General features: G+C 42.7%; 1 protein-coding gene across 2 annotated transcripts in view; it reads left to right on the top strand.

The window, feature by feature from the left end:
• The window catches only part of KDM4B (lysine demethylase 4B), a 254,704-nt gene that overhangs the window by 4,331 nt on the left and 222,839 nt on the right, over nt 1-27,534 (top strand). Inside the window, exon 2 of one of the 2 annotated variants that reach the window (XM_060691827.2) lies at nt 20,312-20,399. The exons of the other annotated variant lie outside the window; for it this stretch is intronic. The gene's annotated coding sequence lies outside the window, so the exon portion shown is untranslated. The remainder of the gene's footprint in view (nt 1-20,311; nt 20,400-27,534) is intronic. 2 annotated transcript variants of the gene reach the window in all.

Here is a 27,534-nt window from a genome sequence, read left to right on the forward strand (position 1 = left end):
TTTATGTTCCAATGCCTTGTCAGGGACTTTTGAAATTGTAGTGACTATTTCCATTCAGCCATAAAAAATGAATAGATTGAGTATAAAGATGTATTTATTAATACTATTTGTATGTTATTTGTTTAGATAAAATGTAGAATTATGGAATGTTATAATTAGCATATAGAGAGCTAATTAGGTGTAAGTGATTAATTGTGCCAGATTAGAAACCAGCAGAATGTGAGTTGTATAGGTGATCCTCATTTATTGAATTGAATACCTTATTTACATCACCATGATGTAAAAAGGATGTTGAGATTCTAGAAAGAGTGCAGAGAAGAGCAACAAAGATAATTAGGGGACTGGAGGCTAAAAGGTGAACGATACGGTTGCCAACTGAGTTTGGCAGGACTAGGGGTGGACTTATCAGTTTTCCAATAGCTCATGGATTGCCAGAAATAAAAGGTCCACCTATTCGCCAAAGCATCTGAAGGCAATACAAGAAGCAATGGGTGGAATCAAGGAGAGAAGCAACCTAGAATTAAGGAGAAATTTTCTGACCAGTGGACCAACTTGCCTCCAGAAGTTGTGAGTGCTCCATCACTGGAAATTTTTAGAAGAGATTGGACAGCCATTTGTCTGAAATGGTATAGACTAGAGTTTCCTGCCTGAGTAGGGGGTTGGACTAGAAGACCTCCAAGGTTCCCTTCCAACTCTGTTATTCTATTCTTATTTCTAGTCCTAGTCCTGTTCTATTATATAGTGTGATTAGACACACAACGAATTTGTCTCAGGCTCAGAAGCACTCGGCTTACATGCAAAGCAACAGAGAGCATCATCATCATCATCATAAAATCTATAAAAGGGGAAAGTAAAGAAAATAAGGATAAATACTGCAGCTTCTGTATATATGTGTGTGTTTATAGACATTAGACAGAACTGCAAAAATTAGGTGTTCAGCAGAGTAATGGTAAGAGGGAAAAAACTGTCCCTGTATCTAGTTGTCTTAATATACAACTAGACACTTGTTCAACTAGCACTTGTTCAGTGACCATTCAAACAACAGTGATGCACAAGTAGTTATGACCAGTCGTCACATTTGTGTCATTCGCAACACCCTGTGATCACCTCATCACAGTCTGGGATCTTGGCACAAAGTTGGTCCATCTCTCTCAGCCCTAGGAAAAAGGCAATGGCAAATGATTTCCAAACGTGTTGCCCAGGAAACTCTGTGGAAAGACATGCGTTGAGACTGACTTGAAGCCTGGCCTTACCCCTTCCCCACACCAATATAGCTACTGGTTTTTTATGGAATTTTGGAAATTTGCATACATTTTATAACTAATCATTGTAACATCAGTGCTATCTCCTTATCCTGGATGAGCTTGCAAGTATTTTTTCCTTTCTCTCCATGCTTGGAGATGAAGACAATATCATCCCTGTTGTTAGGAAATGTTCCCGGACTCTGGTGATGATTTCCCCCCTTTTTACTTGTGGGGAGGAGATCCTGGCTTCTGACATTGCTCTAAAGTGGCTCTCTCCAAACTTGGCAACTTTAAGACGTGTGGACTTCAAGTCCCAGAATACTGGCTGGGGAATTCTGGGAGTTGAAGTCCACAAGTCTTAAAGTTGCTAAATTTAGAGAGCCCTGCTCTAAAGGTGTCACTTCATTTATCTTGGTGAGCATGACAAGTGATTGGGCTATGGATATGATAGATGTGACATTTCAGAAGCACTTGGAGCTTTTGCCTTCCATTTTGACAACTGGGGCCAAAATTCTAGTAGTTCTAGTAATTTCAGTAGCTTTATTGACTCCATTTGTCCAATACCTTTAACTATAGTAGTCAATCACTGACCTAATCGTATCTCCTAACTAGCTGTGTCCAGAGACCATTTTACATACTATGGATTCCCTACTTTCTTTATCTTGCCTGATATCCCATGAGCCATTGTCCTAGGAAACTGGGGGGGGGGGGGAGGTTTTATGTCATCAATTGCTCCTTTGGTGGGCAGAAAGGAAGCAACAGGCATGGCTTGACCCCTGTGGGCAGCCTCTGTCTTTGAGAGATATGCATACTTTAAATAATGCTTGAGGAAAACAAGAACTCCCTCCCCCCCATTTGTTGTTCCTCCTTCCCAATTGTTCCTCCCCAACATATTTTCTTATCTCTGTTAACAATAGAAAACAATAGATTCTTTAGAATGCAGGGTGGGTATTTATTATTAATTGGAGCACCTTATGACCAAGTGGTGTTGATTCTTGGTTATTGTGTTTAAAGCATGTTTGGATAGATAATACTGTACAGATATACCGGTATATATATGTTATATGCATATTTACAGGAAGAGAAGATGACTGGACCTTAAATCAGAAATACTGTGACTGATTACCACTGGTGGATGTTTTGTGATATATCTGTTAAGGCAGGTGTAGTTTTTAGTGCTCATGTTATAGGGAGCACTGAAATATTTTGTTGTGAAAGAAATGTGGATGCACATGGTCCAAATCCCAAAGGTGCTTTTTCAAAGCTTGCTTTAGCTTGGAAGATGTTTTGCTCCTCGTCCAAGAAGCTTCCTCAGTTCTTCTTCAGAACTGAAGAAACTTCTTGGATTAGGAGCGAAATGTCTTCAAGCAAAACAAAGAAAGTCTAGTTGCCTTTTGAAAAAGCACCTTTGAGACAATCATGACCTGGATGACTGAGAATCTACATAGATATGGTCTAAATATATTCAGAGAACGGGAAAAAAAGAGCCCAACTAAAAAGCAGAAGTTGATTTCTGAATCTCAAAACAGACTGCGTACATAAACTTCGCTGCCTAATGCATGGTTGTGGGCTCATTATAATTTTATCTCAATATTCACCATTCTCAGAATTTTGGGGAATTTGGGTTGAGTTGAAGTCCACACATCTAAAAATTCCTAAGGCTGAGAAAACTACTCTAGAACCTTAGTGATTGTGAGAGGCTGTTGTCTTAATTCACCTGGAGGGAATCAGATGTAGGTCTGATGTATGCCTTGAAAACAATAGCTGTGTTTAAATTAGATTGTGAAAAAAAGGTCTTTGAAATACTGGCAGTTGTTGTTATACTGGATGGCTACTAAGGCATCAAGTAAAACTATTAATTAGATTTGTGTCTATGCAGTTCCTTTTACGGCTTGGTGCTTTTTGGTCATCTGAGATGACCCAAACTGGACTTGGGAGTCAATGCTGTGAGTAGCTTCACTCCTTTAACACATTAACTCATTGGGAGTTAATGCTGTGAATAGCTTTAAAATTCTTACAATTTTAAAGAGAGACTGACCTTTGAATCTCTAAAGAGGTTTAAGGATTGGACCATGGAAACTATCAATAAATAGCATTTTTCCCCTAGTCATCTTGCAATCTTGCCTGATAAGGGGAGAGTAGAAAACACTGATGCACAGAGAAGTGTGAAGGTAGGGACTTCATTGAGTGCAAGAGGATCTACATGTTGTGTATATACATATATTGGCTTTTCTTTGACCAACATTTCCACATGTGGTATGTGCTTGAGAGGTTTTCCTTTTTTTTCAGTCAGTGTAGTTTGTCTATAATTCCTGTAACTTGCTTTTATTGGATCAACATGGTGGTTACTCTGTCAAATTGTTGTAGCATAGTGTGATATTTATAAAATTTACAGCAAGGAAGTAAAAAAGCATGCTTGAGAGTCGTCATTGGTTAAGATCTTCTATATACTATTGTACATTAGTATAAATGTGCATTTTCTGGAGATTTTTTTCCAGCCAGATTTCTAACCCTGAATATTTAAAAGAAGAATAAGCTTGGAAGATATGAACGTAGGGATCAGGATATATGGTCGTCTTTATATAATAATGTAAAAATTAAAATATGCTCCTGGGAGGCCAAATATTTCTGATCTGTAGAAAATCTTTATAAAGAAAAAAGATACTCTGAAGCATTCCCAAGGAAGAAAAAACTCTGGAACCACATTGCAGTTCTACATTATATATAAATTGGTGCAGTACTATATATTATTTTCAGCATCATATTTGCAAAGCTTTTACATTGAAGGATCAATATTTTGTAAATATTTGCTTATTCAGCAGTATGTTATTTTTAAAAACTATATTTCTTAAATTAACACATACTTACAAAGTTTATAATAATGTAAAACCAGGAAAAACCCCCCCCCCCAAATTCTACATTAAATATTGTACATTAGTATCAAAATTACAACAGTTTGTTATAAAAACAGGAAGGAAGAATTTAAATTTGCATGGTGTCTTTAGTGACAAAAAATGTTTTATAGCAACTTTTTCAGGCTTAAAAGTAGTCTTTCGTTTTTGGGGAGAAAATTGTACAAACCTTGCTTTTGAAAATAATGGGTCTATTATGATGAATGTAGTTATGATTACTTCTGAAGAAGGCAGTTCATCCCTTACCACAAGTAGCTAGGCAAAATTGCCTATATATAACTCTCCTTTAATATAGTTTCATAAACTTTGACTCGAGAGATAACTAGTGCTAAGTTTCCTTCCCCCAGTGGGTTCTTATTTATGCAGTGTATTTTATATTCCTTCCTTACAGAAGTTTATTCCTTTTATTCTATTGCTTTGTCTACAGTACACCAAATGCTATCTCATATACTTTTAGGAAACGGGGATATATGAGATAATAAAATAGTGCCTTTCTGATTTGTTGGTATGCAACTTCTATCATTTTGTAATTAGACGGGCATTGCTAGCTGGGGATGATGGGATCTGTACCTGCAAAGCTGATATGTATCTTCTCAAAAACTCACGCTTTGCCATTAGACAAATTAAAAATACAATCTATACAGTAGAATCCCCATTGCCTATAGTGAGCTGGTTAATTATTAATGTGCAGGCTAGCTGGAACTGACTTTCCATTATGGAGGCTGTGCTGGGCCCTTGTTACATCTTTCAATACTTGTATGACCTTAACTAATTAGGACTGATGATTGAACCTTCTGAACTTAATTACATATGGTACCCCAAATGTTTTATCATTAAAAATTATTTGTCAGTCTAAAACAGTCTTTACTTCTTTCCTGATTTGAGATGAATAAAGTAAGGAAAGCTTGCTATTGCTGGATGTTCCTTTTGTCTATATTTCTATTTGCTGTTGTTTTTTAATTGTTCAGTTAAAAAGTTGCAGCAGCTGTGCAATTAATGATGTTTTTCTGGAAGGTTGCTCAGCTGTGATGCTGTATACTGGATGATGGCATTTATTTAGTAGGTCACAATTAGACTCAAAGTATATACTTCCTTTAAGACAGCAAAGCTTACATGGAATGCTTCTATTTCAGCCCAATTTTTAACGCTGTGAATGTGTGAAGCAAGATACAGTGGAAGTAGATTCACACCTTATGTGGAGTAATAGTGTGGTTTGTTTGGCTTTGGCTTACAGATACTGAATAACAATTATTAAAATTTTACACGTGTGCCCCACCTCCCCCTAAAGCCCCTGGAACAGTTTAACGCCTTCCTGGGATCTGTGGCCTGTTGTTTAGGGCAACTTGCAGATGTTTGTAATTCAACTCTCGAAATGGTCTTGCTGGCTGGGGAATTCTCAAGTTGTAGTCCATACATCTGGACATTGGCCACGTTGGAAAATGCTGAAGATGTCAGATAATTGGCTTTACAGACTATGTCATTTCATTAAAAAAAAAAGCTTGCTTCGTAGAACATGCTTAGACAAGGCACAATAAAAATACAATACTGTATGATTTAGTTGTGTGTAAACCCAGCTGTAGCTTTTCTTCATTCTTTTCTCCCCACACGACATAAAAATACAATAATGTTTGCTTATGTAGCAGTAATCACCGTGGCCGTTTATGAACTGTAACTCAATGCCTCTTATATATCTTCTAAGATTTCTTGTTAATCCTGAAACCGCTAGTAGGGCTGAGCCTGCTTAGTGCTTGGATTGGAAACCGTCAGAAACTCCCAAGCCCTTGGGCTACAATATCAGAGAGCAGCCGTGGGATTGTGTAGGCCGGTCTGGTTGGAGAGAGGTTTACTTTTTGTTTATCCTAGTTTGGTTTAGGGCATAAATTGTAATTGATTTTAAAATAGCAATCATATTAATAAAACACATTAAGCCTACAGAAAGTATCATTTGTGAATTGCCTGAGCCATTTGAGCTTTGGGGTTTTGCAGGGTGAAATCCAAAGATTCAGGTGATTTTGCCCAACAAAACATTTAGGTAACTGAATTTAAGCAACCAAAATTTAGTTTTTATCATCTTTAAGCTTTATAATTATCATATTTTAATTAGGAAAATGGTTCTGTTAGCATGCAATACAGTGTGATCTTTCAAAAATGTTAATGATTATTTGTATTTTTAGCAGTTTCTTACATTTTACTCAGCCTTTTTTTAAAACTAGGGAATAATGCATATTGGGTTATCGGAATGTCCTTCTGAATATATGTGGTCCTTGAATTACAGCCAGGCCAGTTGTTTAACAACTGTTTGGAGTTATGATGGCCTTGGGGGGGCGGGGAAGCTTTCTGCCCCATAAAACACTCCTGGCCATTGTAAAATGTGTCCTCCCTCCCTGCAGTCACATGACTGCATTTTATGCGCTTCTCAACCACTCACATGTATGACTGGTTGAAGCGTCCTACAGTCATGTGATTGTGATTTGTGACCTTTTTTGCTTCATTGTGTCTTTTTATCATAGCTGCTTCAGGATTAGAGGTCAACATGTATTTTTAAAAAGGAAGCACAAATTTCCATTATTTCCAGTCTAGAATTGCTTATATAATCTGATTATTGATTGATGGGCTAATTTATTGTTTAAATACTTTTGGGAAACAAAAATATTAAATGAAATACTTGTAAACTTCCTAGGTTAATCCTGAAAAAGTTAGGTAGAGCAAAACCTGATCATATTGTCCATAGGATGAATGAATCAATTGGAATTACAAATGAAAACAGAATAACAGAGACCTTGGAGGTCTTCTAGTCCAACCCCCAGCTCAAGCAGAAAATCGATTCAGAGCTGGGCGTGGAACTGAAATAACATTGGTTGCATTGGTGGAGGATCTTTGCAGGATCTGGACAAAGTAAGTGCAAAGTGAGACTTTCTGGGTCTCATTTGACATTAAATAGGCTTAGGTAGCGTTTTGGATCATGTGTGAAGTTTGGGATTAGGGGCCCAGTTTTGCAGGGAAGACAGTTCCACTTGGTCATAGGAAGTAGAGGTTGGCTACTGGCAGCTTGGTTTAGTTCCCTTCCCCCCTTCTCTAATATCTATATGGAAACATCGTAAGTGCTTATCTGATGTGTGGTATCAGTAAACTGATGATTATATTTTACATTTGAGCTTACTTGTTAGTCTATTGAAGGTCTTGAGCCGGAGTGGAGCAATTTAAAAAGCCATCACGATTGTTTATTCACTAAGATTCTTCTTTGTCCCTTCAGTCAGCTCTTCTACAAACCTTGTAGAAGAGAATGCCAGTAGGAGAAAAACAAATTACTTTTATTAATCTAGATTTTGTGTCTAATTATTATTGCTTCCCCACGACTTTTAACACTATAAGCCAGTGTTGGCGAACCTTTTTGGCACTGAGTGCAGAAATGGAAGCACCTGTGCAAGTGCTGAAAACTGGAAGAGCAGCCGCATGCATGCGCCGGGAAGATGGTCTTCCAGTTTCCGGCACATGCATGCGTGCTGGCCAGCTGGTCTTCCGGTCACGTGCGAAGACCTGGCCAGTGCACATGAAGAACTGGAAGAGCAGCCGCCTGGTGTGCATGCGCATGCCAGGAAGATGATCTTCTGGTTTCTGGCATGCGCATACACACTGGCTATCTCGTTTTCACATGCGCTTGTGCGCCAGAAACCAGAAGATCATCTTCTCGGCGTGTGCATACACACCAGGTGGCTGCTCTTCTGGTTTCTGGCTCTCCCGCGCACATGAAGACCAGCTGGCCAGCGCGCCAGAACCCGGAAGAGCAATGGGCAATGGCTCTCGTGCCTGGAGAGATGGCTCTGCGTGCCACAGGTTCACCATCACTGCTATAAGCTATGTATTACATTGCAGTAGCCATCCACCTTCATCTCCACTTCGGCAAGAGGAGTTCTACTGTGTTGATACATTGTTAAATTAAATTATTAAATGCACACCTATTTAGTTTCATGTAATGGTCAAATATGGAGAGCTAAGTGTTGATTTTGGGAGGTCAAACCATATAGGTCCCTGAATTGGTGCCCAAGTCCAACCGTCTTCTCATTTCTGTTTATATCTACCTGAAACTGGTAGGTGAAATCATCTTGTGGCACGGGGTGAATTCTATTACTAAGTGATGCAGCCATAGAGTGCAGCAATATAACATGACCACATTGCTTAACAATGGCAAGTAATCCCTGGTGCCATTGTTAAGTGAGGTTTGTAGGTTGTGAAGCGAGGACTTTCTCACAACTTCCTGCTGGCTTCGAACAACCAATCAGTGGTGAAGCTGTCAGGAAGTTGCAAGTTCCAGGTAGCAGGCTGGTGGAAGAAGGTGTGTAAGGGTAGGCAGGTAGCTGCCATGAGTGCAATGGGGTTTGGAGATGGCGGCTACCAGGTGGGAGAGATTTACCTGTGTGATTTACAGCCTGCCAGTTTCCCCATTCATGTTGCTTGTGAGAAGCTGGCGGAAAAAGCTGCAAATGGTGATATTATGAACATAGACTGCTGCAACCATTATAAATGTGAGCCAGTTGCTAAATGCCTGGATCATGATCACCTAAATGCCGGATGGGAGTTGCTGGGATAGCTGGAACTTTGAGGATTACTTGTAAATATCACTCATTTAGCATGATTGGAACTTTGAACAGTTGCTGAATGAGTGGTTGTTAGACCAGGACTACTTGTACTTTCTTAAACTCTTCACTTGTGGGGGCGGGGGGATGAAAGGTGACACAAAGGGGAGACTGCCTACAGAAATCGATTTTTTAAATATTGCAGAATGGAGAAATTGGAGAGGAAGGGACTTCAAGGGAGTAAGCTATTTGCTTGGTGCCCCTGCAGCTTTCAACTCAGGGCTGCTAGTGCTACCCCACAGCTTTCAATGTGTACAAGAACGTAAGCAAGCACTACAGCAGTGTTTCTCAACAGTGGCATCTTTAAGATATGTGGACCTCAACTCCCGTAATTCTCCTAGCCAGCATGCTCATGACCTTACATCTTAAGTATGTCATAAATTGTAACTTACAATTTTATTTTTGCATTCTGCATTAACTCCGCTGCTTGCAAGCTAATTGAGATCACATGGCTGCAGGCCACTGTAGTAGTCATCAATACTGAGACTATGGTCAGAGTGGCAGTTGTACAAAATGTTAGGTTCAGGGTTTTTTTGCATTTACCTAGCCCAACTAGATAGCATCTCTTAGCCAAGTCTGAAGCTCCAAGTTTAATCTTGAAGATAAATAGGATAGGATCTGATCGGTACATGAATGAGAGATGACCAGGAAATATCAGGTGTTTAGGCTAAACTAGGAAGTGAGACAAACCATATTGGAAGAAGACCGTGACAAAACACTTCTGTACAGGTAGTCCTTCAATTATGACTGCAAATGAGCCCAAAATTTCTGTTGCTAAGAGAGACAGTTAAGTAAGTTTTTCCCCGTTTTACAATCTTTCTTGCCAGAGTTGTTAAGCTGCAGTTGTTAAGTTAGAAACATGGTTGTTAAGTGAATCTGGTTTCCCCATTGACTTTGCTTGTCAGAATGTTGCAAAATGGGATCACATGACCCCGGGATACTGCAACGGTCATAAATATGAACCAGTTACCAAGCATCAGAATTATGAAAATGTGACTATGGGGATGGTGCAATGCTTATAACTGTGAAAAATGGTCACGAGTGCCGGTTTTTTTTTTTATTTGATTTATATGCCGCCCTTCTCCAGAGACTCATGGCGGCTTACAATGCGTTAAGCAATAGCCTTCATACTTTTGTATATTTATACAAAGTCAGCTTATTGCCCCCACAAACTGGGTCCTCAATTTACCTGCCTTAGAAAGGATGGAAGGCTGAGTCAGCCTTGAGCCTGGTGAGATTTGAACTTACAGTAATTGCAGACAGCTGGTGTTAATCACAATGCTATTAGTCTGCTGAGCCACCATTTTACTATTTTAACTTCAAATAGTCACTAAGTGAATGGTTGTAAGTCGAGGACTACTTGTATTGTTGCCAAGAAAACTACTGAGTATTAGTTGCATGCAAAATATTTTGAATCTATATATATAAAAGCAAAAACTACTCACACCGTAATCACGAAATCTGCAGACCCATAAAGCGTACAAACTTGAAATTTGCCAGGTATGTTCCTCTTGCTTCTAGGTGCTCACTAAGAAAGGATTTTTTGAAATGACCATCAGAGCATTAGTATTTCCTATATATGATTAACACGCTCTGATGCTAAGGAGTTCTACTCCCCCTCCCCACCTGAAAAGAAATCTGTTCCAAATGTAACACACAAGCAGAGGAGAGGAGTTTCACTTTCAGTTTTACTTTCACAGTAGGAAGCAGCTTTAATACAGAACACTTGAGCTAAGCTACCGCCAGGTTCCTTCCTGTCTCCTCCTTGCTCACACAGCAAATACCGTTTCACTTTCCAAACAGCTCTCTGATGCTAAGGAGTTCTATTCCCCCTCCCCACCTGAAAAGAAATCTGTTCCAAATGCAAAACACAAGCAGAGGAGAGGAATTTCAGCTTAACTTTCACAACAGCAACCAGGGGATAGGATAGGGGAGGCTTCTGTAGGGCAAGGCTGAGGGAGAGAACTTCAGAGTGGCTGCTCTTCCGGTTTCCGGCACTCCTGCGCACATGAAAACCAGTTGGCCGGTGTGCCAGAACCCAGAAGAACAACGGCCAATGGCTTACATGCCTGGAGAGATGGCTCTGTATGCCACTTCCAGCACGCGTGCCATAGGTTCGCCATCACGGGTCTAAGTGATGCTGGCCGGTTTACAAATAAAAGTAAATAGCAATAGCACTTAGACTTATATACCGCTTCACGGTGCTTTACAGCCCTCTCTAAGCAGTTTACAGAGTCAGCATATGCCCCCAACAATCTGGATCCTCATTTTACTGACCTCAGAAGGAAGAAAGGCTGAGTCAGTCTTGAGCCGGTGAGAATTGAACTCCTGGCAGTGGACAGAGTTAGCCTGCAATACTGCATTCTAACCACTGCGCCACCACAGCTCTTAATAATGGTAAAATGGTAAAAGATGAGTGGAATAAAGAATCTGGCTCGCAGGGTCCTTAAATCTGGCACTCAGGGCTGGTCTGAAAATAGCCTGCAGTGCCTCTGGCAGCCAAAACGGGGCATTTTCAAAAGTCAACTGGACTTACTTTCTTGGTTTTTCCTTGAACTGAGGGAGCTTCTTTGAAATGTCTTCGAGGGAAAACAAAGGAAATCCAGTTCCTTTTGAAAAAGCATCTTTGAGACAATAAGGACAGTGCTTCTTTAGAGCACATATTTTTAGTGGTCCTATACCCATGATGACGAATCTATGGCACGCATACCACAGGTGGCACACGGAGCCGTATCGGTGGGCACGCAGAGCCATATCGGTGGGCACATGAGCGTTGCCCTAGTTCAGCTCCGGTGTGCGCCAGCTGATTTTCGGGCCTTCCGGGCCCACCGGAAGTCGGGAAACAGGCTGTTTCCAGCCTCCAGAGGGCCTCCAGGGGGTTGGGGAAGGCCGTTTTCGCCCTCCCCAGGTTCTTAGAAAGGCTATGGAGCCTGGGGAGGGCAAAAAACAGGCCTACTGGGCCCATCAGGCCATCACCTGCCAAAAGCAGGGGGAGCATGGGGGCATCGTGCACGTATGCACGGGGGGGGGGTGCATTGTATTATGGATGTGGGCAAGCACGCACGCGAGCCCCCCGCACTCCCCCCACTTTTGGTACGCAACAGCAAAAAGGTTCGCCATCACTGTCCTATACTGTATTTACTGAGTTTTGGGAGAAAGTAGTGAACTATATAAATGTGACAAAATAAACAATATTACATATAACTATCTAATAATTGGATTGGACAATGTCGCCTGGCGGCCCCCAGGAGGAAAGCGTTCTCTGTGGGAGTGCCGACCCTCTGGAATGGGCTGCCCACCGGGCTTAGGACAGCCCCTGACCTCCTCTCCTTCCGCCGCAAACTGAAGACGTGGCTCGTCAAATGGGCTGATCCGCTGGGGTGATTTTTACATTGGAATAATTTTAATCAAATTTTAATTGGATTTTAAATTTTTATGTAATTTTTCGTTCTGTTGAATGTTTTCTCTGTAAGCCACCCTGAGTCCTTCGGGAGAAGGGCGGCATATAAATTACATAAATAAAATAAATAATAATAATAATAATAAACATTTTATACACAGATAGTACACTTATATCACTACCATGCTTTTTTCTAACCTACAATACTTTGTATAAATGATTCCCAAAATATATTTCCCTATATTTATCCATACAAAGTCTACATAGAGAGGCAATTTGCTTATAGGTAACAAGTGTAATCAGGTCTTCAATCCATTGAGGAAATGGGGCCACACATTTATCTTTCCATTGTTGCAATATTTGTCTTTTAGCTATAATAAGGGCATGGAGAATCCATTTAGTTTGTCCACTTGTTAAATTCTATGCACTTGGTATATAATTCAAGAAAATATTATCCTCTGAAAACTGTAGCTTCTAACAATACATACTCTAGATCTTTTTGTTGTATTTTTCATTTATTTTTAAAGCATTTGTTAACACGTTTTCTCATAATGTATACATATATTTGTATTTTGTCCCTTTTGATTTTTCTCTAACTTTAAAAGGAATACACACACACACACACACACACACACACACACACATATTGTTGTGTATAAATGCCCACCGTTGCCCATCCACAGGCATGATAAGGGTTAACACCACATCCACCTAGATCCTCCCCTGACCCCTCCTTACCTCAGCTCCGCCTCCCAGGTACTTAAGACATGGTCCAGGCATCCAGAGGCCACTTCCAGTCACATACCTGTAAATGAAACATTGATTAATAAAGAGAATTGATTCATTGCATCCTGTGTTTGGAGTTATTGGGTAAGATCCTAGAAATAAGTCACAAGTTGGTAGCAGAGGATGGTTTACCCACAACTCACAGAGATGGCAGAATCAGGAACCCAGACAGAGGCAGAGAAAAGAATGGTCACCAGAGCCTACACCAAGCAGATGAAAGAACTGCAGGCTCTCGAAGGTGCCACAGCGAGGATCACTACAACCGAAGGTGATGGAGACTACAACCCGAGTCCACTACTCGGAGACGAAGGGCCAAGGGAAGAAATCTACTACTGCGAAAGGGCAGAGCCACCGAGCAATGAAGAATTCTGATCCACCATCCTGGAAATGATGGAAGCAACTGCCAGCAAAGAGGAGCTCATCGCGAAACTCGATGGCCTACTCGAGAGCAATAGAGCAGTGATGAGCATCCAGCAACAAAGAAAAGAAATCACCAGCCCAGCAAGGGGAAGGTATCCCCAAGCTGAAGCTCCGGACATGGAGGATTTCATTTCCGCGCCATGCTCTCGGCGGCCATCTTGGAATGGCCAACAACCAATGGGAAGCCGAGATTCAAACCGAATGGCGCGAAACAACGAGAACCCCAACTTCGATGGGGAAGAACCCGAAAACAACACCAAAGCAAGATCGCAAGCCTGCGAGGGCTCGCCCATCAAGCCCGAAGTAGATGAAACGATCGAGAACCTGGCTGCAGCACTCGGCTCAGCACTCAAGCCTCCAGCAACCAGAAAGAAACAAACCGATGCTCAACAACCCCAAAAGAGCAACAGGGTAGCCACCGGAACCCTTGCAACACCCCAGCAGACACCACGCGGGACAACGCACCCCAAAAACTACAGCCAAGACCCGGCCGCCTGCAGGACTGAATACCCGCAGGATTCGCACTCGCCACCCGCCGCACCAACTTCCATAGGCCGCGGAATAAGGAGAAGAAACAACAACTCACCAGCCACGCGGCCTCCACCAGGCTTCCCGACCCATCCGGAGGTCCTCCAACGTCGCCCAGGGTCTGCCGCCGCTGCTGCACCGCCGAACCTGGGAGATCCTCGACTTACGTCCGTTGCTGCACCACCGAGCTCCAGGAGTCCCCGACATGCGGCCTCCTCGCCTCTTCCCAATCTTCACCCAAGATGCAGGAGCCCAGCCATGGCATCCGACGTCCAGGGAGGGCTATGGGCCCGCCAGGAGCGAGCCCAGCCTACCACCGGCAGGCCTAGGCCTAGGCCTGAGAGCAGCAGCAGAGAGCTCCTCACCCGACGACCTCCAGCGCGAAATGAGCTTCGCGTATGCCCAGTTGCCGCCTACAGGAAGAGAGAGGAACATAGAGATAAGTACAAGGAACATAGAGATAAATCCATTCAGACTAGCAACAAGCATTCCCCCAGCATATTGCGAGTTCTCTCACATAAAGAACCATGGACAGCACCAGACTGTAAGTAACATAACTTTTACTGCTGACAACCACAAGTTGAAATTAGATGGGTCTAACTTCTTGGAGTGGAACCATCAACTCCAAATTGTTTTTCTAAAGGAAAATATGTTGTATTTATTTGATGACCCACCAAAGAAACCATGGACTTTTGAGATTGACTGTTTACACCACAGGGCTTACTATCTGTTAATGTCTAGCTTGTCACCCAGCATTTACCCCAGTCTTGGCTGCCACTTAACCGTGGCAGAGATACTACCAAAAATATTTAATTTGTTCTACAGCAAAAGTGCAGCCACAACAACCAAAATATCCAGGGAATTTTACTCAGCCAGGCATAAGGCAGGGACATCCATGGGGGAGCACATATTTAAGCTAAACGCCACCAGGGCAGAACTCATACAAAGGGGGGAAACCATATCTGATGATAGCATGAAAAGCATCATCATAAACTCTCTAGACCCCAGTTGGGAAAACTTTATTATGCAACTGGATAGTCTCAACATAGAGCACCTCTCTTTAGAGACATTATCCAACAGGCTGATAGCGGAGGACAGCCTAAGAAGGGACCGTTCATCAAGCCGTAGGGAGAACAGACCAATAAAAAAGGTAGACTTTCAGACCAGGGACCAAGACAAACCAGAATGCTTTAACTGCAGCTCTAGGAACCACTATAGGAGAGATTGCCCCAGAAACCAGAGGGACAGAGACTACAGCTATCGTAGGGAAAGGCAGGGCTGCAAATCAGGACACTCAGACAGGCGCTCCCCAGAGAGTAGGTTCAGGCGCAGGGACTCACCCAACCCCAGGGATAGGAGAGGATATAGGGATAGCTCCAGGGATAGTCAGACTGGGTCACTATACGAACTTAGGGACCACCAACACTCACACACCCAGACAAAAGGAAAGAACACATGGCTCATTGACTCAGGGGCCACTAACCACACCACCAATAACAGAAACATACTGAAGACATTCACGCCTAAGGAATATCACATCATTGTAGCCAATCAGAACAAGGTATTGGTGACAGGAGAAGGAAGCACACACATAGATGGGATAGGGAAGATAGAGGGGGTGCTACTCATCCCTGAAATACCCCACAATATATTAGCCACACTCAAGCTCAGTAAAGACTTGGGCATTTATTATTTAAATTTCTATACCGCCCTTCTCCAAATAGGACTCAGGGCGGTGAACAGCCAAAGTAAAAAACAATACATATAAAATTTAAAAGCAGTTTAAAATAATTAAATATTTTGGCCGTAAATTAAAACAACCCAATTTAAAATCGATTTAAAATTAACTCAAGACAGCCCAGCTAGTTGAAATAAATGGGTTTTCAGGGCCCGACGAAAAATCCGGAGGTCTGTTATTGTACGTATCTCTGGGGGGGAGGTTGTTCCAGAGGGTGGCTGCTGCCACAGAGAAGGCTCTCCCCCTGGGAGTCGTCAGCCGACATTGTCTGGCGGACGGCACCCTGAGGAGGCCCACTCTGTGCGAGCGTACTGGCCGGTGGGAGGCTATTGGTGGCAGAAGGCAGTCTCGTAAGTACCCCGGCCCTAAGCCATGGAGCGCTTTAAAGGTGGTCACCAACACCTTGAAGCGCACCCGGAAGACCACCGGGAGCCAGTGCAGCTCGCGCAGGAGAGGTGTTACATGGGAGTGCCTCGTCGCCCCCATAATCCCCCGCGCGGCCGCGTTCTGGACCAGCTGGAGCCTCCGGGTGCACCCCAGGGGGAGCCCCATGTAGAGAGCGTTGCAGTAGTCCAGGCGGGAAGTGACGAGTGCCTGAATGACTGTGCGTAGGGAGTCCCGATCTAGAAAGGGGCGTAACTGGCGTATCAGGCGGACCTGATAAAAAGCCCCCCTGGCCACGGCCGTCAAATGATCTTCTAACGACAGCCGTGCGTCCAGGAGGACGCCCAAGTTATGAGCCCTCTCCGTGGGGGCGAGTGATTCGCCCCCAATAGCCAGCGATGGCGTCAGCTGGCTATATCGGGACGCCGGAAGCCACAGCCACTAGGTCTTGGAGGGGTTGAGTCGGAGCCTGTTTCTCCCCATCCAGGCCCGCACGGCCTCCAGGCACTGGGACATCACTTCAAGGGCATCGTTGGGGTGGCCTGGGGTGGAGATGTACATTGAGACAACCTTCAAGGAAGGGAAAGCATACATGACTAAAGGAAAGAAAAGCATAGGAAAAATCATCATAGAAGGGGGACTCACATACTTAGTACCCCAAGAACACACAAACACAAACACTAACTCAGAAAGTAAGGAGAAAGAGACAGGTACGCCCACAGAAATTAGAGGGGGTGAAGAAGAACACACTGCAGAAGGCAAACCCACCTCAGACACAACACACAAAGAGAAACCACACATTGGCAAACCCATTCATGATGAGTGCGCCCACTTACTGCATAGAAAATTAGGCCACGCTAGTTTTCCAACAGTACAAAAAATGAATGAATATTCAAATGGCTTACCATTAAAGAACTGTAAAAATTATTTGGAGTGTTCTGTGTGCAAATGCTCAAAGATCAAAACCAAACCAAGGCCCAAGAAGGCCTCCCGCACCACCAATTCAATATTCCAATTAGTTCACATGGACGTGGTGGGAGCCATGAGACCCTCTATTAAATACAAGAAGAGGTTCTTCCTAACTATAGTCGATGACTATAGCCGTTACGGATTTGTGTACACCCTCAATCACAAAAGTGAGGTGTTCCAAAAATTTAAGAAGTTCTACAAGAGGGTAGAAACTCAACATAACATAAAAATAAAACAAATTATGACAGATAGAGTTCCTATCAAGGGACTTCTCCAATTGGACAAAGAAACACGGGATACTACACTTCACCTCTTTGCCTTTTTCGCCATTCCAGAACGGAGTATCAGAACGCAGGAATGGCATATTACAAACAATGGTAAGGTGCGTCTTAGAAGATGCCGGGCTGGGGCGACACTTCTGGGCAGAGGCACTCACATGTTCAAATTACACACTGAACAGAATATGGTCAAGCGTAGTGAACAAAACTCCCTATGAGGTCATGTATAATTGGAAGCCCCAGATAGCTCACCTACACATATTTGGGGTAACTGCGGATGTACATATACCCAGACAGTTAAGGAGAAGGGGGGCCAAGGGGCAAGGAGACTAAGATTCATGGGGTACGAGTCCGGAACCAAGGGGTACAGATTCATCGACAAGGACAACAGATTTGTCGTGTCCAGATCAGTTGTGTTCCACGAGAACACAAACTGGTCAAGAATACACCTCAACGAGGTACTGCCCGGACAAGGAGCTGATGACAGTGTTAGAACTAATAACAAACCAGACACAACCGAAAGCGAGACACACGAGAAACAAAAACCAAAACACAAAGGGGTAACCACCAAAGAATGGAAGGAGAACCACCCCATCATAAAGGTAAAAGTAGATGCACTCACAGAGAGGGAAGCCCATCACATGCACGACTCAGAAACAATGCCCAGCAGACCCATAAGACACAACAGAAACATACCAAAAAGATTCGACGATTACATACTCTCAATACACATAGGCACCACAACACCCAACTCCTACGAGGACATTTTTAGATTACCATGAGAGGAAAGGGCCAGATGGGAGGAGGCCATAGATAAGGAGATGAACAGCCTGAAAGAGTTAAACGTGTATACCCCATCCAGAGTACCAGAGAACAAAGTAGCCATCGGGACTAAATGGGTTTTCAAAATCAAAGAATTAGAGGACAATAAGTAACTGTACAAAGCTAGGCTAGTAGCACAAGGGTTTGCACAAAGGTACCCGGAGGACTACACTGATACGTACTCACCCATGGTCAGGGCAGAGAGAGTAAAAAGCGCTCTGGTAGTAGCCACAATCCTAGGACTAGAAGTCTATCAGTTCGACGTGCAGACAGCCTACTTCCACGCAAAGCTTAGATAAAGAGATCTTTGTCAGGGCACCCCCGGGGAGAAACACACAAGGGGAGGACACGTGGTTGTTGAACAAAAGTCTATATGGGTTGAAACAGTCCGGTAAGAGGTGGTACGAGTGCCTAGCAAAGATCCTCAAAGACATGGGGTTCACAGCCACCTCCGCTGACCTATGCTTTTTCACCAAGAGAGAGGGCACAGCCATAGAGTACGTACTCATCTACATGGATGACGTTTTGTACTGTGGTCAGCATAAACAAAATTGTGACAAGTTTGCCAACCAGTTGGGGAAACATTTTGCACTAAAGACTCTGGGAAAGGTGAACAAATACCTGGGTGTCCAGATTGATAGAACTCAGAAGGGATTCAGGATCTCCCAAAGGGAGAAAATATTGGACCTGTTAATTAAATGCAACATGAAGGAAGCCAAGCCATGTGACACGCCCATACACATTGACTTCCTGAAACACATGAACAAGGAAAGTGAGACCTTCAAGGACAATACCCTCTATAGGTCTGTTGTTGGGTCACTACTGTATATAGCTAATTGGACTAGGCCAGACATCTCCTGGCAGTCAACCTGCTATCCAGACATGTCAGCGATCCAAAGATGTATCACTGGGAGGGTGTGAAACGTGTGCTCAGGTATCTAAAACACAGCATGGACGCATACCTAAACCTAGAGCCAGAGATGTCCAAAGAACCCATCCTAATCTCCTATGCCGACGCTGACTGGGCAGGCGACACAAAAAGTAGAAAGAGCACATCCGGCTACGTGTTTCTCATCAACGGCTGCCCAGTACATTGGTACACCGGGAAACAAAACCTGGTAGCCACTTCCACAGCCGAGGCAGAGTACATCTGTCTCTCCAAAGCAGCTAACAACCTGACATGGTTTGACGACCTGCTTACCAGCATCTGGACCGAACCGGCCTACCCGATAGTAATACATGAGGACAATAAGCAGCCATAGACATATCCATGGCAGAAGCAGTAGGCCAAAGGTCCAGACACATAGACATTAAGCATGTCAGAGAATTAATGAACATTGGTTTCATTAAGGCTGTACATTGTGAGACCGCCGAGCAAGCCGCAGACATCCTGACCAAACCTCTACCAAGCAAACAGCATGCTTACCTTACGTCTAAATTAGGGGTACGGGTGCAAAACACACAAGCAGGTCCAACTGTTGGGCATTTAGAGGGGGATTTGTTGTGTATAAATGCCCACCGTTGCCCATCCATAGGCATGATAAGGGTTAACACCACATCCACCTAGATCCTCCTCTGACCCCTCCTTACCTCAGCTCCGCCTCCCAGGTACTTAAGACATGGTCCAGGCATCCAGAGGTCACTTCCAGTCACATACCTGTAAATGAAACATTGATTAATAAAGAGAATTGATTCACTGCATCCTGTGTTTGGAGTTATTGGGTAAGATCCTAGAAATAAGTCACATATATACACATACATACATACGCACATATACATACTGTACACACACACAGCACAGAGCACATATAACACAGAGCACGCACAACACACAAACATACCTTGAATCTAACATATCCATGTTAGCAGTGCTCTGTATATGTATATAGACAGATCCTTTCCGCTGCTCCTTTTTTGAACTGCTATAACTACAAAAAGCGTGTCCTCACAGATGGTCTGTGCTCACTCACTCACTGCAGCATGCTCCCCCCCTAAAATTATGTAGAAATGGTGGTAGCTGCCTTTTCCAAATGAAAGTGAAAACAGCAGTTTTTCCAGTTTTTTAAAAAATTATTAGCTTTGGGTTCTGTCTGCTCCCTCGCGCGTGATGTGTCTTTTTCTAAACAAAATGAAAACATCAGCAGACTCTTCTGCAAAAGAAGGCAACCACTGTTTTTCTTTTCCTTTAACTTTTAGATGAGATGTACAGCACTGTGTGATCTGATAATTCCTAGAAGAGGAAGAATTTGCTGCATGTGGAGGAAATTTCCTGTTGTTAAAAAAAGTAAGTCACCCCCCTCCCCATCATCCACTTGATTTCCCTTCCCTACAAATAGCCATTGAGATAGGTGCCATACAAGTTATTCAGCTTTCAGTTTTGAAAAATGTAGAAGAGTGATATAAAGAAGACCCCCTTTAGTTTAGGTATTGGTAGATCTCCTTTTTCATTTACTCCCCTGAAGAAAGGATGTGCCTCGCCCTTTCTTTTGTGGCCTAGGGTGGTTGGGCCCAAAAATTGAGAACCTCTTTGGATTTGGGGGGATTTAAGAAGCACTGTAACTTTTGCAAATGCTGAAAGCATCAATTCACACTGAAACTCCTTCTCAAGGCAAAAAGTTTTTACATGCAAAAAGTTGCAATCTATGGCATTCTGATAGAAGAGAATATACAGGGTTCTTCAGTTGTGGAGTCCTTGGTGCCCTCTGAGCTTGATGATGATTCGTTTGTAGATGTTTCATTACCCAACCAGGTTACATCATCAGTGTGGGTCACTGATCCCTATTTATATGTTTCTTCTTGGTAGTTCCTTGATTAGGGTATTGTTACTGTTTGATTGTCTGGTGTTAATCCCTGCTTATCTGGTTGTAGACTGCTGGGGAAGATCTGTTCCTTTTGTTTTCATTTTAGGTCTTTTTATCTTTTTTGAGTGGTGTGTAAATGTGGTTTATGGGTCTGTTGATGACTAATTTGTCTGAATACTAAGTTTTCAGGAATTCCCTTGCATTTTTGGATTTCGGTTGGTCTACAATGCTCAGTTTCCTGTTAATACCATGGATGAGTCTGTCTAAGTGTTGTGAGATTAAATTTTTATTGTGTCTTCTGACTCCTAGTTGGGGGTCCTGGATACAGTCGACTGATCTTCTGCCTATCTCATCCTATATAGTGACTGATACAGTCTACACCCTATGTTGTAGATCAAGGGTCTCCAACCTTTCCAGCTTTGCGGACCGGTGGGGGGGGGGAGGAGAAAGGATGATTCCTTGTGAACCACAAATAGAGTTGGATGCACTTGCCCACTGCTTCCACTGCCCGGTTTTGAACGGGCTGTGGCCTGGGGGTTGGGGACCCCAGGAAAAAATTCCTGTTTTTCTTCTTGGCCTACTGGGTCTTTTGGTTTCCTTAAGATGTATTGAAGGGCTTTTGTTTGTATGCTGCAATGATGTGTGGTGGTAATAGTCTACTGGTTCTTTTGAGATGTTTTTGCTCTTTGGCAGTGTTATCCTTTCCATAGCTTGTGTTGGTTGTGTTACAATGGTTCAGTGGTAGGGTACTTTTTGGTAAACTTGCGTTTATCAAAACTTTCATTGTGTTGGAGATGTATTATAGGCAGTCTGTTTTATTTTTCTGGTGCCTTAGGTTCCTGCAATATGTTGATACTTGTCTGAATGTTGCTCTTACACAGTCTCTTGTGGGAGGTTGGGTTGTTGCTTTGGTAATGGAGCATTTGGTTAATGTGGGTTGCTTTTCAATAGATTCACATTTCTAATTTGCTGTCATTTCCTCTGCTGTGGAGGATACCCAGGAAGGGCTGTGTGTTGTTATCATCTTCCCTTTTAAATTTTATTCCTTTGAAGATTTTTTTGATTGTCTCATGTACCTTCTCTCCAGTAGCTGTTTCATTTTTATGACAAAGGTGTCATCTATATACTGGTTTTATGCCTTTAGTTGTATGTGTGGGAGTGCTGTAGTTTCTAGGTGCTGTTTACAGTTTCTGCTAGGAGAACTAAGCACAGTGATGCCATATAATTCCTCTGCTTTGTTCATATATTTGTCCAATTTGTCATATATTTATTAGTTGGTAATAAAGCAGAGGTTCCTGTGATCTATGATTTTGGACATTGAAATGTATTTGACTAGGTCAGGTATATTGTATAGATATTGCTGCTACAGATTCATTTGCTATTTCTGGGTCTAAGAACTAGCTTAGATTCTAATTCAGTTCTAATCTCGATTCATAGGTTCTAAGTAGATTCTAGATCTAAAAATGCTACTTAAGCCCCACATGGTCCTGCACCTCATAGGCCCTTCCATGCCCAGTTGACCTTCAGTGTCTTCCCAATATGGCCCAATGTGAGGCAGTTGCTGGCTGTGGCAGGCCTTCTTTCTGAGGCCCTGCTTTGGAAAGCAACCAGCTGAGACTGCTGAAGGCCTCAGGCCTCTACTTCAATCTCAGCACCACACAGAGAAGTGCTGATGTGCAGGGCCCCCAAAAGGACAGAGTTGTGAGGATAGACATGTGGGGGGGCAGGTCCAGGGCTGAGATGGACCAAGATGGAAATGTCTTGGATTGAGGTGAGTCGTCTTCTAATAACTCGTAGGATTTGTTTAACAATGGCAATGAGGACTAACAGGATTTCCATTACTAAGTGATGCGCTCTTTACAACTGTATCGCTTAGCAGTGGAAATTCTGGTCCCAAATACCATCATAAGTTGAGGGCTACTTATTATCCCTTGTTTTTTATTCATCATCATTCTGATCTGACCTGAAAGAATTTATCACATTTCCCAAGGACTCGGGATAGGTGGTCTATGCCAGGGGTCTCCAACCTTGGCAACTTTAAACCTGGAGGACTTCAACTCCCAGGATTCCCCAGCCAACAGTTGCCAAGGTTGGAGACCCCTGGTCTATGCTGTCTTTGTATTTTGGGACTGGACTTCCTTACCAAGAGGCTTTGTCATAAAATGTTTGTAATATGGTTGGAAGGGAAGCCCCATCTCTCCTGTGTTAACTTTGTGTGGAAAACCAGATTAATAAATATGCTGTTCTTATTCATGAAAAATTGCCTCTTTGACTGAACACAACAATGTTGTGTTGTTCTGCTTTTGTATTCAGTGGGAAAGAGTAACTGAGGCAGTGACTTTATGGGTGCTATAGGGATGAATCCTGTCAAATTATAAACTTGGTCCTATTTCATATTTAGTCCTCCTTGTGGAGCTTGTTAAGGGGTTTACCTTTGGCATGAGACAAGGAATTTCTGAGAGGCACATGCTCTTCCTTGCTTTTATGGACTTTCACTGAGAAGAGTTTCATCCTTTGAGATCTCCTTCTCAATTTCTAAAGTCCAGCCTAGTAGCTGAGATTTAGTGCATCCAGATTCTGAACCGGAGATACTGTGAAAGGCCTAATTTTTGACTTGAGTGGCAGCATCTCCTCCTCTGTTCCACCAGAAGGGAAGTGGGACCTCACAAGTTCCTCCTCCTCGTCCAGTGGCACGTAAACATTCCACCTTGACATTGTGTGCAATATTCAGAAAAACAGAAGGTGCCCAAGACCATGTGCTAGAGAATAGGATACACACTGAGCAATAGCAGCATGACCACCTGTCACTCCAGCAAGACAGGCCCCTTCCTTTCCTTCCCCATTGGCAGGAGTGGAACTCCTCAATCCTGCCTGCATTTTTCTGCTACTGAGAATATATTTATTAATTTATCTATAGCAGGGGTGGGCAATTAATTTTCTCAAGGGGTCACATAAGTAGCTGTGACTGTTGTGGAGGGCTGAACCAGTAGGGCTAGGAAAGTGCATAGACACGCACACATGCATATACATAAATTTTAAAAAAATAGTCACTTTCAAAATAAAAGCTTTTTTTTTTCAGGCTGGACAGGAACAGAAGTCGCCCAGGGGCCATAAAATGGCCAGGTCTGATCTATAGGCTGCTCTATTTCCAACGACTCCAGGCAATTTATAATTAAAAAGTCAGAAAAAAAATAAATAAGCAGCCCAAAGGTAAGCTTATAAAACAAAAACAAAAAACAACAACCCAAGAAAATGAAATGGAGACAGGAGTGAGCTCTATGCAATGGGCAGTGGTGAAGTCCAGCAGCATCTGAGCAGCCTTATCGCTTCTTCCATCAGGGCAGGCCTGGAAATGATCATACCAGTTTTCCTCCTTTATTGTAGGCATGAAGCAATTGGGGGAAGGGACATTGTTATGATCGCGGGGTATCAATGCCTAATGTTGGGAGAAATGCCATTATTCTAGTTACACCAGACAGTATCATTTCACTGCATTAGGAGAGTTTCCGGATTATGTGAACATATTCAGGGCAACAAATAATGCAAGAGCAGCTGCACCAAAATAGCACATTTTTTTGCCTAGTAATGATACCCTAATCCCTTCGCAGTCTCTCCTACATCTGGGACAAAGGCAGTATATTTCTGTCTCCAGAAGTCAGATCTTGCCGCGACCCTACAGTTGAACAACAAGGCTTGGCTAGAAATCCTGCAGGATTTCTGTGGTCCATGTTGCCTTGACTGAACTCTTCCTGTCTGTTGTTGAAATGTCATTCCAGCTCTCTTCTGGGTGGAAATCTGCTCTAACTTTTAATCCAATTTAACTAAAAGATCATATATCTAGATGGAGAATCATATCCAGTCACCCAAAACAGGATTGAATTAGATTTATTTAAGGTTGTTTTTTTTAACATCCTATCTTATTTTTATAAATAACTCAAGGCAGTGAAACTAGCTAATACTCTTTCTTCCTCCTGGTCAGTTAGGCTGAGAGAGAGTGGCCCAAAGTCACCCATCATGCCTAAAATGGGACTAGAACTCACCATCTCCTGGTTTTTAGTCTGGTGCTTTAGTTGCTTAGCTAGACCAAAGTGGCTCTCTGGATATTCAAACTAGATACTTTAAATGTTGCCTTAAATGTTCAAGCCTGTCAACTTAATCAGAAGATTGAGAAAATGTCCCTTGCATCTTGGAACATTAAAGCTGCATTAACTTCCTTAACTAATTATCCTTTCTAACAACAACAACAAAGGAAAAGCAGTTAAGTACCGTATTTTTTGGAGTATAAGACACACTTTTCTCCCCTAAAAGAGGGTGAAAATGTTGGTGCATCTTATACACTGAATACAGCCATTTTTGGCCTCCCGAAGCCCTGCCTCGCTGGTCCCATTTTTGTGAAAAATGGGCCTATACGTTTTTTCCAGCCTCTCTTCTCAACTTCTTCCATCTGAGCAACTTGTTTTATCTGAGATATGTGAGCAGGGGGAGGCTACTTCAGTTCATTCTAACGCAAAGTTGTAGCCACCTTCTTACTCCCATAAGTTGTCCAGCTGTCCGACAAGGATGCCCAAAATTCCCTCCAATACTCTGGGGGAAAAACAATTGGAACCATCAGATGCTAGGGTGAATTGATCAATAAAATCACAAAGCTGTTGCTCAAAAGCTGTTGTTTTGTTTTTCCTTGAAAACGTTTCACTTCTCATCCAAGAGGCTTCTTCGGTTCTTCTTCACAACCTTCTTCAGAACTGAAGAAGCTTCTTGGATGAGAAGCAAAACGTTTTCAAGGGGGGGGAAAAGCCCAGTTGCCTTTTGAACAGCAGCTTTGCGACAACCATGGCCTTGGATGGTGGAGACTCTCCATAGATCAATAAAATCCTTTTTCCTAGCAGCTCCAGTGAATTGCAGAACAACCAATTGGATCAGACCAGGGGTGAAATCCAGCAGGTTCTGACAGGTTCTGGAGAACCGGTAGCGGAAATTTTGAGTAGTTCGGAGAACCGGCAAATACCACCTCTGGCTGGCTCCAGAGTGGGGTGGGAATGGAGATTTTGCAATATCCTTCCCCCAGGAATGGGGAGGGAATGGGGATTTTGCAGTATCCTTCCCCTGCCATGCCCACCAAGCCACACCCACCAAGCCACGCCCACAGAACCAGTAGTAAAAAAATTTGGATTTCACCACTGGATCAGACCACGGCCCAAACCAAGTGGTGAGGTTCTTTATAACTTAATAATCTTAAGTGCATTCGTTGCCACTCTCCCAAGCCTCTTCCATCCGTGATGTGACAGATTTACGAGCATCTTCTAGAAATGGCCATTTGTCTCACTTCTCATTTATTGCCGACCCTCATGGCAAAATAATGGTGACTTTGACAGATACAGGTAGTCCTTGACTTAACAACCATTCGTTTAGTGACTGTTCAAAGTTACAACGGCACCGAAAAATGACAGGACCAGGGTGGATTTGATTTAAATTATACAGCCTCATGCTACATAATTTAGCTCCATTTCATGCTGAATGAACTAAATTATGAATGTATCTTAAATAGAAAACTATATTTAGATAGATGTTTACTCCAAAAGCATTTTATTAAAATAAATTTGATTAAAAAAAATTGATTTTAATTTTAAAAAATAGATTTAAATTAAAAAAAAAAACACATCAATTTTTATTCACCCTGCTTAGGACTGTTTTTCACACTTACGACCATTGCAACATCCCTGTGGTCGCGTGATCAAAATTCATACACTCGGCAACCGGGTCATATTTATGACGGTTGCAGTGTGCTGGGGCCATGTGATGACCTTCTGAGAAGCAAAGTCAGTGCGGAAGTCAGATTCACTTAACAACCATGTTACTAATTTAACAACTGCAGTGATTCATTGAACAACTGTGGCATGGAAGGTCGTAAAATGGGGCAAGACATGGTTAATAACTCTTGCTTAGCAATGGAGAATTTGGGGTCAATTGTGGTTGTAAGCTAAGGACTCCATGTATGCTCAGCCACAGCAGCTACAGGGCTCAGACAAATGGGAGCAGGCAATCCAGTGAGCCTTATCCTGTCTCTGTCTCACATGTACTTCACTTTCATTCTTATTTAAAAGAGGCAATAATTAGGACTTTTTTTTTCTAAAGAGGTTTGCTCTGTTCCCTCAGATGGGTAATTATAGGTCAGTCTTTTATCATGATTGGAGAAAGTATTGAGACAGGGATGGCTTCTCAGTTGCAGAGCAATCTTCTAGCAAATTACCTTGATTCATTTCACATTAGTTTCAGTACAGACTACTGAATTGAGACTGTTTTGATTAGCCTTTGGAGATGACACTTGTTCTGAGATAGTCACAAAAAATGTCACTCTACTTCTGTTTGCCCTTTTAGGAACTTTCTGTACTATTGACCACAGACGCCTTCTGGATCACCGGAGGTATTAGTGAGTAGGAGGCAGGGATTTGCTCTTAACTAGATTTCACTGGGTGCCATTTGGAGTAAACTGCTATTTGAAATAGGTGCTGTCATTTGGCAATCCTCAGACTCCATTCTGCCTCCATTGCTTTTCAATATCTGCATACATTCTGGAGGAGATCACCAGGAGACTTGGATCAAAATAAAAAATCTGAACTA

Source organism: Pantherophis guttatus, chromosome 1, assembly GCF_059756535.1.
Source record: "Pantherophis guttatus breed Tessera chromosome 1, ASM5975653v1, whole genome shotgun sequence".
NCBI lineage: Eukaryota > Metazoa > Chordata > Lepidosauria > Squamata > Colubridae > Pantherophis > Pantherophis guttatus.